Source organism: Penaeus monodon, chromosome 5, assembly GCF_015228065.2.
Source record: "Penaeus monodon isolate SGIC_2016 chromosome 5, NSTDA_Pmon_1, whole genome shotgun sequence".
In the NCBI taxonomy this organism is placed as follows: domain Eukaryota; kingdom Metazoa; phylum Arthropoda; class Malacostraca; order Decapoda; family Penaeidae; genus Penaeus; species Penaeus monodon.
In genome coordinates, this window is record NC_051390.1 from 37,191,687 (window position 1) to 37,196,686 (window position 5,000).

Consider the following 5,000-nt stretch of genomic DNA (forward strand, 5'->3'; position numbering starts at 1 on the left):
TTACCAAGTCCAGCGATGCGGGTGGAGCGTGGTACCAGGAGCAGAGATCCTCATTTCTGGGACCTAGCAAAGTCCCGGAGAAGGAGGGCTATTCTCGCTGCTGGGATCAGCTCCGAGCCATGGGGGCCGACAGACATCTAGTAGCCAGATCGGTCACAGCCGGATACCGCTTCAAGTCGCCCCAGAACAATGTGAATGTCTCGCCGGGGGCAATCGTAGCACAGATGCGCAGTTTGGCGTAAGAACGCCTCTTTCACATCAGTTTTATATACATCGGTAGGTATGGCCGTATACAGCAATAAGAGACAAGAAGCCAAAAGCATGCGTCAGTCTCAATGCCATGATACGCTCATCAACCGGTGCACTCGACTAACGCGGGCTGAAGTCGACTGGAGAGGGCTAGGCTACACCCGGAGGTGGTGACCATCGCTACGGCCCGACCAGTAGTAGGTTAAACCACCACACTGATCGTGCCGCTTAACCAAGGTCTGCTCAGCTCTGAGAGGGCAGCCACCTCAACTCCCAGTCGCTTCCATTCCCGCGATTAGCAGAGGTAACGTCACCCTGCCGCAAGGGACCGATGTTACAAGCGCCTACCCGGAAAAGCAGCTCTGAGGTTAAGCCTCGGGTGGTCACTTGGGTGCACGCCACCTCTGCCGCCCCCGCCAAACACAGCCCCAAATAAAGGGGATCGGCAGCGTGGGACCGACTACCACATGTGGGGTTCCCGAGGGCTTTCCCCCACAAGCTTCATGGTGGGTGGCGCTGCCGGGCGCAGGCGGGCGAGAACTCACGTTCCAATCCTGCACCCCGACATTTGCCCTCCCACGGGACCCCAGCCCTCCTTACTTGATGCTGAGGAGGGACACACCCCTTCCCCCCACCATTTCCATTTATTTCAAGGACGTTGCCAGAGGGTTCATTCTTGGGGGGAGGAGGACTGGCAAGGCCCCACCTCCCCCGAGCCGCCCCAGTACCCCAATATATTATAAATATATAATATATATATATATATATATCTATATATATATATATATCTATATATAAGACACCACCCAGACACATATATATATATAAATAGATTTATATATTATATGTGTATATATATATATAGATATATATTATATATAGTGATATAGATAGATAAATATTTAGATATATACTAATATATATATACTATATATCTATTAATATATGTCCATATATATGATAATATATATATATATCTATAATATATATATATATATATATATATATTATAGTATAATATTATAGTCTTACATATATATATATGTATGTGTGTGTGTGTGTTGTGTGTGTGTGTGTGAGAGAGAGTGTGTGTGTGTGTGTGTGTGTGTGTGTGCGTGTGAGAGGGTGTGTGTGTGTGTGTGTGTGTGTGTGTATGCAAAATGGGAGACAAATAGACATACAGACAGAAATAGCACTGCAGACAGACAAACAACCCAGAATTTAAGTAGTTTCTGCTTATATTCCATGAAAAATAAGGAGAAAACGGGAAAAAAACATAATCTTTTGGTAAAATGGAAATATAACGTGAGGCAAAGTAATGTGATAACCTTTAAGCCGTTTCAATATTTGGCTGGTGAATTAGGTAACAAATGATACGGAATAAAAGAGACGCTGACCTTTTCAGAATCAACCATATGAATTACTTTATCTATAACTGAAGAAAGAAACAGTGACCTTTCCCCATCGAGTCCATCTCTTACAATCATTTATTTATGTAGCGTTGGAAGTTATTAAATAATGAAGTGAAAATTCATATTCCTGTTATGACTCTTGTTAACTATGTATAAGAGAGAAGAAAAGAGTTCCGATGAAATTTCATTATCATCACTATCTTTTGATAATGATGAAAATTGTAATAACAAAATCAGTTGCAATAAAGATGTTTGATTATAGTGAATGTAATTACTATAAGATAACAATAATAGTAAACACAAGGATAATGGTGTTGCTAATAATAATGACACTAATAATTATGATAACGTTGTTTATGATAATTCATCATTACTGTAAATGGTATTATCATCAAATCCATCGTAATGATTACTTTTCTGGCGACTGTCATAATAGTCTCGATTGTATATGTAACTTCATTACATTTTTTGCTCTAAAAGCTCCTTGAATTGTGCCGTGGTTTGTCATTCAGCATATGATACTACAAAACATGATTAAACAAGATAATACCTCAAATGTAGTTTTGTAAATAATGTGAAAAACATGTGTAAATGTCATGCCACCAAGAGGCTTCAGGACAAGCAACACAAGCCTTGGGTCTCCTCTCGCCCTATTTAAAGTGTCTAATTTACAGCTTCAGACGCGATGTTTACAAGAGAAACAAATGGGGTGATAAAATCGATTGCAAATGCCCTCCATCGTTAGGGATTTTTTGTGCATTGCTAATCTCAATCCTGAGTGAAATTCTATTCAGCTTCAAGTCTTAATCCAAATCTTATTTATCATAATTGTTTACTTGATTTTTCTCCTTTTTTCTATTTTTACTGATTTTATGTTATATTATATTTTATATTTATATTATATTTACTATCAGACGATAATATTTATACGGACTTTGTTGCTGATTTTACTAATTAATGTTTGCGTATCTTCCACAAAGATTCTGCATATGCTGCAATTAGTCTGCAATTCACTGAACTCACTTCACTTGCCGACTCATCCTGCTAATACCGTAAAATATTTGATAAGCATCTTCGTGAATGATTACTTGCATTCAACGTAATGAATCATGCTTGGCTTGTTTTATGAATTGGATTGCAAGTCATTCCGTAAAGTGAGATTATGTAATCAGATACTTTGTTAACCTATAGATTAGTTTTGTTTCCCTATCGTGCAATTAACAAAATTAAAACCTTTAAACGATTCGTGGTTTCAATGGAAAAGTCGTAGTATGACAAGCGAGACAATCCTCCTTTTTCGCCGAGGCACTCAAAACACAAAAACTCTCATATCTTATGATGAGATTTATATCCCTTTTATCCAAGGCACGTGTTGCACCATTGAATTATATTCAACCGGAGCTCCTTTCATAATTTGTAACAAACTCTCGTCTTGCTGGTGAAGAATGACCACCACTCTTTTATACACAGATGCCACATAAATCTAATCTTTATTCATTCCTAGACATATTTTACACGATATTCAGACACTTGGTTTCATACAAGAAAAGGCAGCTAACTACGCAAAGGAGAGAGAACTGGGAAAGAAACTTTCATACTTCTTAAGTCTAATCAGGAATCAATTCTTCAGGGATTTATAATCTTATGCTTTAATAAGATCTAACAGCAACTAAATATGCTATGTTCTCTTTTGTCAGAGATCAGACCAAAAACTATAACAACTTTACGTTACAAAAGTTTTGACATTAATTGTGGTGCCAAAAAGAATGACAACCCAGACATGATTAGATTAACTGTATACAATGAATTCTGTATTAACAAGAGACTGTGATATCATAACGTTATCATAATACAAGATATTCAGCCATTACTTTACCTGCCGTATAGTATGTAAGTTCTTACACATGATGTTTATTTTTTATATACTTTCTGATCATAAGAGATCCTAGGCTAATGATATGCTTTATAGGATGTAAATCATGCCTCAATCCTGTACAAATATCCCGACAGATGCATAATTACATTAATTAAAGTTTTAGTACAAGAAATCTTAAAACGTGACTAGATCAACTGTACAAATAATTTTATATTTTCCATCCACTTCAACAAATTTACCTTCAGTTCACAGCAATATAGAATAATACAACCACTAACATCAGAAGCAGGAGATGATTTTAATGATGACCTATGCTATCTATTTCTACATGAATACTCTCTAGACTAAATTGACCTTCTTGCCCTGTAATTTCCTCTTCTTAAGAACATCATTATAGTCAAATCTCTATATCTACAAAAATTACTTCATTAGATTTTTTTTGAGGGAGGGCTACTACCGTCCATGTGGACATAATTCTGACTTTCAGATGATTATATAAGCTGTTAGAGTGTGTAATGCTCCTCCTCCTCATCATCAACATCATATCATTATCGTCATCATCGTTAACAATATTATTCATTATTAGAGTATTATTCAACTTAATATTCTAATATCAACATATATCATTATTAGTATACTATATTATTATCTTTACGTTAACTTATGTCATTTACATTGGCTTCTCATCATACCGGTATCGATATTGTTATCATCATGTAAAGTCATAATGTTCATGGTTCTTATTTTTACAAATACATATGCATATATGTGAATTCCTCAAGGTTAAATGTATACAATTAAGATGCAAAATAATTTCTGCATGAGTAAAAAAATATCATAAAAAGTGTTTAGGTTTTAAGAAAATTAAAGTGAATATAAAAAAGTTTATAAAACCTTCAGCCCGCCCTTAGAAAACACTTTTACTTCTCCTGGTCACTTTATCACTATATAATATATATATATATATATGATATATATATATATATATATATATATATATATATAATATAGTGTGATGTGTGTGTGGTGTGTGTGTGTGTGTGTGTGTGTGGGTGTGTGTGGTGGTGGTTAGGTATATAATAATAAATATATATATATATATATATATTAATATAATAGATAATATATATATTATTATATTATATATATATATATGTATGTATATGCAATATGTAATATATATTATATAATATAATATATATAATAATAAAAATACCTATCATATTGTATATGCATATATATATATACATATAAAATATCTAGATATATATATATATAATATATATATATATATATATATATATAATCTATATATAATATATATATAAACAATTTAAGTAAGCATTAGTCAAAAAACATTAATATCATGATCAGGTTCATTCGTATACTGACTGAGAAAAGATTTAGAAGACTGGTAATGGCCACACAATCAAAGGCGTGGAGCTGACGGGTGCCAATGTCGA